Source organism: Mus musculus, chromosome 7, assembly GCF_000001635.26.
Source record: "Mus musculus strain C57BL/6J chromosome 7, GRCm38.p6 C57BL/6J".
Taxonomy (NCBI): Eukaryota; Metazoa; Chordata; class Mammalia; order Rodentia; family Muridae; genus Mus; species Mus musculus.
In genome coordinates, this window is record NC_000073.6 from 17783394 (window position 1) to 17793804 (window position 10411).

The 10411-nt window shown below is 39.5% G+C and overlaps 1 pseudogene; it reads left to right on the forward strand.

The window, feature by feature from the left end:
* Positions 9138–9874, forward strand: Gm6065 (predicted gene 6065; annotated as a pseudogene).

Sequence of the window (10411 nt, forward strand, 5' to 3'; positions counted from 1 at the left end):
ATAATCCCATGCATTCTATCAGATCACCACAGACTAAGGCTAGACTTCAATAACAAGAAAAATGACAGAAATTCCACATACTAATGAAAACTAAACAACTTTCTGCTCAAAGATCACTTGGTTAGGGAATAAGGAAAGAAATCAAAGACTTCAAAGAACTCACTGAAAATTAATACACATCATACCCCAAACTTATACACACAATGAAAGCAGTGTTAAGAAGATAATTCATAGCACTAAGTGCTTTATAATGAAATTAGAGAGATCCCTTCAATCAATTTAACAGCAGACTTGAAATCTGTAGAATAGAAAGAATTGCAAACTTTATATGCCCCAGTACAGGGGAATGCCAGGGCCAAGAAGTAGGAGTGGGTGGGTAGGGAAGCAGGGCAGGGGGAGGGTATAGGGAACTTTCGGGAAAGCATTTGAAATGTATATAAAGAAAATATCAAGAAAAGAAAGAAAGAAAGAAAGAAAGAAAGAAAGAAAGAAAGAAAGAAAGAAAGAAAGAAAGAGAGGGAGGGAGGGAGGGAGGGAGGGAGGGAGGGAGGGAGGGAGGGAGGGAGGGAGGGAGGGAGGAAGGAAGGAAGGAAGACACCCAAAAGGAATCTGTGTCAGGAAATAGTCAAAATGAGGGCCGAAATCAACCAGTTAGAATCAAAGAGAATGCTGGATCCTCACCCACTCCACCAATACCTAGACAAAGCTTGACTGCTAGGAGCTCTGACATACCAGGATCTCAGGACCCATTATGCAGGAATGACTGCCCAGCTAGAGGCACACATTACTTATAGTGTGCACCTGCATTTGGAGTGGACCTAAGGGTCTGGCTCCCCACTCATTCCAGCAACATCCAGAGAAAGCTTGACTCCCAGGAGCTCTGATGCTCCAGGACCTCATGTGAGTGGATAACATCTGCATCAAAATCTGGAGTAACTAGGATGTCCTGGAAGCCAGTGACATAGGAACCCTGCCCAACGAGAGTTACATTCTTCTGGTTTGAGTGGACCACAGCTCTGGCTTGCCACCCATTCCTACAACAACCAGAGGAAGATTGACTTCCAGGAGCTCTGACACACCCAGGATCACAGGAACTCTAACAAACCCAGGATTACAGGAGCTATGACAAATCCACGATCACAGGATCTTGGATACACTAAAATCTCACAGTCTCACAGAGAGCTTGACTCCCAGGAGCTCTACCACAACCAGAATCATAGGATAACAGACACATCTGAACTCCCAGGACCTCTGACACAATCAGAATCACAGGAGGGACAGGCTCCAGTAAGAGACAGCAAGGCCAGTTAGCCCTAGAAATAAGGAGATTATGAGAGGCAAGAACAAGAACATTGGCACCAGAAACTAATACAACATGCCAACATCAGAACCCAGTTCTTCCACCACAGCAAGTGGTGGATAGTCCACTTACCTGAAAAGCAAGATTCAGATCTAAAATCCCTTCTCTTGAATTGATAGAGGACTGTAAGAAGGACATAAATAACTTCCTTAAACAAATACAGAATTCAGGTAAGTAGAAGCCCCTAAAGAGGACCACATAAATCTCTTAAAGAAATATATGAAAACACAATCAAAGAGGTGAAGGTATTGAACAAAACCATCCAGGATCTAAAAATGGAAATAGAAACATTAAAGAAAACTCAAAGGTAGACAACAGTGGAAATGGAAAACATAGGAAAGAGATCAGGAATCACAAATGCAAGCATCATCAACAGAATACAAGAGATAGAAGAGACAATCTCAGGAATAGAAGATACCATAGAATACATTGACACAACAGTCAAAGAAAATACAAAAAGCAAAAAGCTCCTAACTCAAAAAATTCAAGAAATTCAGGACACAATGAAAAGATCAAACTTAAAAATAATAGGTAGAGAACACACACTCCAAACTCAAAATAGCCAGTGAATATCTTCAAAAAATTATAGAAGAAAACTTCCCTTATCTAAAGAAAGAGAAGCCCATAAACATAAAAGAAACTTACAGAACACTAAACAGATTGGACCAGAAAAAATTCCTCCTGTTACATAATAAACTACATACCAAATGCATAGAAAAAGAATATTAAAAGAGGTTAAGGAAAAAGTACAAGGGACATATAAAGGCAGACCTATCAAAATTACACCAGACTACTCAAAAGAAACTCAAAAAGCCAGACAATCTTGGGCAGGTGTCATATAGACTCTAAAAGAACAAAAATACCAGCCCAGGCTACTATACCCAGCAAAACTCTCAATTACCATAGATGGAAATACCAAGCTATTCTATGACAAAAGAAAAAATTTTTCAACATCTTTCCACCAATCTAGCCGTACAGAGGTTAATAGAAGAAAAACTCCCACACAAGGAAGAAAACTACATCCAATAAAAAAAAAGCAAGAAATTAATCTTCTTACAATAGTCTCAAAAGAAGAGAACCACACAAAACTAATTATACCTCTAACAACAAAAGTAACAGGAAGTAACAATCATTGTTTCTTAGTATCTCTCAAAATCAATGGACTCAACTACCCAATAAATATGCATAAGCTAGAGGACTGGGTATGGAAACAATATACAGCATTTTACTGCATGCAGGAAACACACCTTCGTGACAAAGACAGACACAATCTCAAAGTAAATGGCTGGAAAAAATTTCTAAACAAATAGTCTGAAGAAACAAGCTGGAGTAGCAATTCTAGTATCCAATAAGATAGTCGTTAAACCAAAAGTTATCAAAAAAAAAAAGATGGGAAAAGACACTACATATTTAGCAAAGGGAAAAATCCCCCAAAATGAACTCTTAATTCTGAACATCCATGCCCCAAATTCCAAGCCACCCACATTTGTAAAATAAACATTAATGAAGCTCAAAGCACATATCAAAACTCACACAATAATAGTAGGAGCCTTGAACACCCCACTCTCACCTATGGACAAACCATGGAATCATAAACTAAACAGAGACACAATGAAACTAACAGAAGTTATGAACCAAATGTACTTAACAGATATCTAGAAAACATTCCCCATAAAATGAAAGATTATACCTTCTTCTCAGCACCTCATGGCATGTTAACCAAACTTGACCATATAATTAAACACAAACCAGCCTCAATGGATATAAGAAGACTGAAATAACACCATGCATACTATTAGATCTCCAAGGACTAAGGCTCATCTTCAATAACAACAAAAACAAAAGAAAACCCACATACACATGGAAGTTGAACAACTCTCTATTCAATGATAAGCTTGTCAGGGAAGAAATAAAGAAATTAAAGACTTTTTAGAACTTAATGAAAATGAAGGTACAACCTACCCAAACTTATGGGACACAATGAAAGCAGTGCTAAAAAGAAAACTCATAGCTCTGAGTGCCTTCATGAAGAAATTGGAGAGATCATACATTAGCAGCTTAACAGCACATCTGAAAGCTCTAGAACCAAAAGGAACAAATACACCCAAGAGGAGTAGATGGCAGAAAATAATCAAACTCAGGGCTGAAATCAACCAAGTAGAAACAAAGAGAACTATACAAAGAATCAACAAACCAGAAGCTTTTTTTTTTTTTTTTTGAGAAAAATCACCAAGATAGATAAATCTTTATCCAGACTAACCAAAGGGCACAGAGACAGTATTCAAATTAACAAAATCAGAAATTAAAAGGGAAACATAACAGAAACTGAAAAAAATTTAAAAAAATTATCAGATTCTACTTGTAAATGCCTATACTAAAAAAAAAAAAAAAAAAAAAAAACAAAAAACAAAAAAAAACCCTAGAAAATCCAAATGAAATGGGTGATTTTTGAGACAAATATCAAGGTACCAAAGTAAATTCAGGATCAGATAAACCATCTAAACAGTCCCATAGCCCCTAAAGAAATAGAAGCAGCCATTAAAAATCTTCCAAACAATAAAAACCCAAGACTTGATGGTTTTAGTGAGTTTTCTATCATACTTCCAATGAACACCTAATCCCAATACTTAACAAACTAATCCATAAAATAGAAACAGAGGGAACTTTATCCATAAATTTTTTGAAGTTACAATTATACTGATATCTAAACCACACAAGTCCCAACAAAGAAAGAGAACTTCAGACCAATTTCCCTCATGAATATTGATGTACAAACACTCAACAAAATTCTTGAAAACTGAATCCAAGGACACATCAAAATCATCATTCAACATGATCAAGATGTTTTCATCCTGTGGATGTAGGAATCTTTCAATATATGGAAAACCAACAATGTAATTCATTATATAAACAAACTCAAATAAAAAAACCCACTTTATCATCTCGTTAGATGCCGAAAAAGCATTTAAGAAAATACAACACCTCTTCGTGTTAAAAGTGCTGGAGAAATCAGGAATTCAAGGTCAACACATAAACATAATAAAAGCAATATACAACAAACCAATAGCCAACATAAAACTAAATAGAGAGAAACTTGACGTGATCCCACTAAAGCCAGGGACAAGACAAGACTGTCTATTTTCCCCTTATCTATTCAGTATCATTCTTGAAGTTCTGGCCAGAACAAAATGGCAACAAAAGGAAATCAATGTGATACAAATTGGAAAGGGGGATATCAAAATATCACTATTTGTTTCTGATATGATAGTATACATGAGTGTACTGGCTGGTTTTGTGTGTCAACTTGACACAGCTGGAGTTATCACAGAGAAAGGAGCTTCAGTTGAGGAAATGCCTCCATGAGATCCAACTGTAAGGCATTTTCTCAATTAGTGATCAAGGGGGAAAGGCCCCTTGTGGGTGGGACCGTCTCTGGGCTGGTAGTCTTGGTTCTATAAGAGAGCAGGCTGGGCAAGCAAGGGGAGGCAAGCCAGTAAAGAACATCCCTCCATGACCTCTACATCAGCTCCTGCTTTCTGACCTGCTTGAGTTCCAGTCCTGACTTCCTTTGGTGATGAACAGCAGTATGGAAGTGTAAGCCAAATAAGCCCTTTCCTCCCCATCTGCTTCTTGGTCATAATGTTTGTGCAGGAATAGAAACCCTGACTAACACACATGAGTGACCCCAAAATATCCGCAGGAGAACGCCTACAGTTGATAAACACCTTCAGCAAAATGGCTAGATATAAAATTAACTCAATAAAACAGTAGCTTTTCTTTAGTGAAAATATAACCAGGCTGAGAAAGAACTTAAGGGAACAACACCCTTCACAATAGTCACAAATGAAATAACATATCTTGCTCTGACTCTAGCCAAGCAAGTGAAATATCTGTATGACAAGAACTTCAAGTCTCTCAAGAAATAAATTGATGAAAACCTCAGAAGATGGAAAGGTCTCCAATGCTCATGGATCAGCAGAATTAAAACAGTGAAAATTTTAATCTTGCCAAAAGCAATCTACAAATTCAGTGTAATCCCTATTGTCATGGTTTTAACATGCTTTGTACAGGAAGTGGCACTATTTGGAGGTGTGGCATTGTTGGAGTAGGTGTGTAACTGTGGGTGTGGGCTTAAGACCCTCACCCTTGCTACCTAAGGGTGGCAGTAGTCTTCCAGTAGTTGCCTTCAGATGAAGATGTAGAACTCTGAGCTCTGCCTGCACCATGCCTGCCTAGATGCTGTCATACCTTGATGAAAATGGACTGAAACTCTAAACGTGTAAGCTATTCCCAATTAAATGTTGTCCTTTATAAGACTTGTCTTGGTCATGGTTCACAGCAGTAAAATCCTAAGACAGAAGTTGGCACGAGGGACTGGGGTACTGCTGTTATAGGCCTGATCATGCTTTGCTTAGAAGAATGTGGATATTTAGTCTTAGGATTTGAAAAACCATGGAATACTTTAAGTGGGGATAAATGGGCTAACCTAGTAGGAATATGAAAGACAGTGGTGCTGTTGGTCATTTGAACCACATAAGCCTGCTGGGCCAAGTGGTTTCAGTAGAGAACTTTAATATGTGTTTGTGAGACTGTTTTGTGATGTTTTGGTGAAGAATGTGGCTGTTTTTGCCATTGTCTGAAGAGACTTCCTAGGCTAAGGTAAAGAGATTTATATTAATTCCATAGACAAAGGAAGTCTCAAAAAAGCCCAACAGAGACTTTTTCTCTGGTTAAGTATTATGAAGAACATTTTGAATAAATGTAGCAAGCTGAGAAAGGAAAAATACAAAATATATAGTTTGAGTACCAAAGGGACACTAGGAAGTGAAATGGAGCTGAATCCTATGTTCAAGGGTATTAAATTGAATTAAGGGAGTAGTGACCTTGGGGCAAGATTCCACCTAGCTAAATTTAAGTCCAGGCATGGTAGTACTAGACTTTAATCCCAGGAGACAAAGAGAAGCAGTTCTCTGAATTCAAGGCCACTCTAGAACACAGCAAGTTCTAGGTGAAGGAAAACTTAAATCCAGGCTTGGTGAACCACATCTGTAATCCTAGTGCTTAGGAGATAGGCAGGCAAATCTCTGAGTTCAAAGTCAGTCTATGTAGCAAGTTCCAGAACAGCCAAACTTAGGCAGTGAAGGTGATGGAAAATAGAAAGATGGTGATAATGTAGTAGAACAATGAGGGGGGGCATGTTTCAGCTCCCACAAGAAGCAGAACTCAACAGCTTCATCCATGTGTCTCTGACTTAACATTCAAGAGGAGGAGGAGACTACAATTGATGCTGGTTAGCTGGAGTTAAGAAATTAGCAGTCTGAGAGCACAAAAAAGCTGTGTTCCAGAGATAGCCAAGATTATACCTTGTGTTGCAGCTGTACTTGGTAATGTATGAGAGTCACCCAGGTGGTACTGGATTTGAAGGCATGAAGTGGTCATGAAGAGCAGCTGAGGCTTGGCACATTGAGAGGCCATGGAAGGCCACTGGTGAAGGTGCAGCCTCAGTTGCACTTAATGTCCCAGGACTGAAGGGGTCATGCAAAGGATTTGAGGCTTGGAACCATGAAGAGAGCCCATGAGAGGTTACTGTTGAAGCAGCAGAAGACCCCAGTGTATAGGAGATGCCAATACCATTGGATGATCACCAAGAACAGCAGCAATAGTGGAGTGAATGAATCTGAGCTTAGAGTACTAAAGAGGACAAAGCTGTAAAAGTGTAGAAGCACTTTGGAGGAGGCCAGAAGCTCACATGTGAATCCCAGGTATTGAAACAAGAAGCTATATAACATTGAAGTTGCCTTGGAGACCCCGAGATGTTTGAGATGCTGGAGCTATGGGCTATCTGCTTAGGACAGCTGCTAACAGGGAGTAGAGCCAGACCAGGACAGAGAAGTTTCTTGCAGTCAACAAAAATGGAAACGGAACGGAGATCTGAGAACCACTTCAACATCAGACATGTAGATTTTTGGAGATTTCCTAGCTGGTATCTTGTCTTGTGTTGGAGGTCACTGTTAAGTGATGGGGTGAATCTCAGTAGAGACTTTGAACTTTGGACTTTAACTTTGCTGAGACTTCTATAGACTATGGGGACTTTGGAAGTTGGACTAAATGTACTTTTTTTGTTATGTTATGTCTAGGTATGGCCCCAAAGTCTCAGGTGTTTGAACAAGGCTATGGGGGCCAGGGAGTGGAATGTCATTGTTTGTAAATGCTTGACCCAGGGAGTGGCACTATTTGTAGGTGTGGCATTGTTAGAATAGGTGTGTAACTGTGGGTGTGAGATTGAGACCATCACCTAGCTGCCTGGAAGTCAGTCTTCCACTAGCAGCCTTCAGATGAAGATGTAGAACTCTCAGATCTACCTGCATCATACCTGACTAGATGCTACAATTCACCCACCTTGATGATAATGGACTGAAGTTCTGAACCTGTAAGCCATCTCCAATTAAATGCTGTCCTTTATAAGACTTGCCTTGGTCATGATGTCTTTTCATAGCAGTATAACCCTAAGATGCCTTTCAAAATCCCAACTCAATTTTTCAGACAGAAAGAACATTTCTCAAATTCATCTGGAATAACAAAAAACCAGAATAGTGAAAACCATTCTCAACAATAAAAGAAGTTCTGGGGTAATTGCCATCCCTGACCTAAAGCAATAGTAACAAAAACCACATAATACAGGAACAGAGACATGCAGGTTGATTAATGGAATAGAACTGGAGACCCAGAAATAAACCCACACACCTATGGCCACTTGATCTTTGACAAAGAATCCAAAACTATCCAGTGGAAAAAAGACAGAATTTTCAACAAATGGTGCTGATTCTACTGGCAGTGGTCATGTAGAAGAATGCAAATTGATCCTACTCATCTCCTGTACAAAGTTCAAGTCCAAGAGGATCAAGGACTCCACATAAAACCAGATACATGGAATCTAATAGAATAGAAAGTGGGAAAGAACCTTGAACACATTGTCACACAGGAAAAATTTCCTGGACAGAATACCAATGGCCCATGCTCTAAGAACAATAATTGACAAATGGGATCTCATAAAATTGAAAAGCTTCTGTAAGTCAAAGGACACTCTTAATAGGACAAAATGGCAACCCACATATTTGGGAAAAGATCTTTACCAGCCCTTCATTCAATAGAGAGCTAATATCGAAAATATACAAGGAACTCTCAAGAAGTTACACTCCAGAGAACCAAATAACCCTATTAAAAATGAGGTACAGAGCTAAACAAAGAATTCTCAACTGATGAATCTCAAATGACCATGAGAAAGCTAAAGAAATGTTCAAAATCCTTACTTATTAGAGAAATGCAAACCAAAATGACCAGGAGATTCTACCTCACACCAGTCAGAATAGCTAAGATAAAAAACTCAGGTGACAGCAGATTCTGGCAAGGATGTGTATAAAAAGGAACACTCCTCCATTGTTGCTGGGATTGCAATCACTCTGGAAATCAGTCTGGTGGTTCCTCAGAAGATTGGACATAGTACTACCTGAGGACCCAGCTATACCTCCCTTGGGCATACCCAAAAGATGCTCCAACATATATCAATGATATATGTCCCAATATGTTCATATCAGCCTTATTTATGATATCAAGAAGTTGGAAACAACACGGATATCCCTCAACAGAGGAATGGATCCAGAAAATGTGGTACATTTCTATTAAAACAATGAATTAATGAAATTCTTAGGCAAACTGATGGAACTAGAAAATATCATCCTGAGTGAAATAACCCATTCACAAAAGAACACAGATGGTGGCTTTGCAAATGCCAGTGTCGCTTTTCACCGCTTGCTGCAGTCCTGGTCAACCCCACTGTGTTCTTCAACATCACAGCCAATGATGAGCCCTTGGGCCGCGTCTCCTTCGAGCTGTTTGCAGACAAAATTCCACAGACAGCAGAAAACTTTCGAGCTCTGAGCACTGGAGAGAAAGGATTTGACTATAAGGGTTCCTCCTTTCACAGAATTATTCCAGGATTCATGTGCCAGGGTGTTGACTTTACACGCCATAATGGCACTGGCAGTAGGTCCATCTACGGAGAGAAATTTGAGGATGAGAACTTCATCCTGAAGCATACAGGTCCTGGCATTTTGTCCATGGCAAATGCTGGACCAAACACAAACGGTTCCCAGCTTTTTATCTGCACTGCCAAGACTGAATGGCTGGATGGCAAGCATGTGGTCTTTGGGAAGGTGAAAGAAGGCATGAACATTGTGCAAGTGGAGCGTTTTGGGTCCAGGAATGGCAAGACCAGCAAGAAGATTACCATTTCCGACTGTGGACAACTCTAATTTCTTTTGACTTGTGGGCGTTTAACTCAACAAACCATTCCTTCTGTAGCTCGGGAGAGCGTCCCTACCCCATCTGCTTGCAATGTCCTGTAATCTCTGCTCTCAATGAAGTTCTGTGGGTTCCATATTTTCCTCATTCCCCTTCAAGTCTAGCTGGATTGCAAAGTTAAGTTTATGATTATGAATAAAAACTAAATAAGAAAAAAAAAAGAACACACATGGTATAAATCACTGATATGGAGATATTAGCTAAAACAAACAAACAAACAAACAAACAAACAAACAAACAAACAAACCTCTCAGTGCCCATGATACAACTCACACACCATAGGAAACCAAAGACGATTAAAGACCAACATTTGGATGCTTCAGTCCTACTCAAAAGGGGAAAGAGGTAGGTAGAGGTAGGATGGACTCTGGAAGTGAGAGAGCAGTGAGAGAAAAGGGAGCAGGATGAGTTGTGGGAGTAGATGGTGGAAAAGTACAGTGGGTCAGGATATTGAATAAAGCTGTGTCACAGTGGGGATATGGAACTGGGGGTAGCCTCTAGAAAGTCCGACTCCAGGGACCTAAGAGGTTCCCAGGACTCAACAGGGATGACATCAGCCAAACACTCAACAAAGGGAAATGAGAATCTGTATCGACCATACCCAATGGATATTCAAGGCTCTCAGTTGAGGGATGGGGCCACCCATCAATCTCAAAAATATTAAATATTAAAAGGAAATGCAGAGACAAA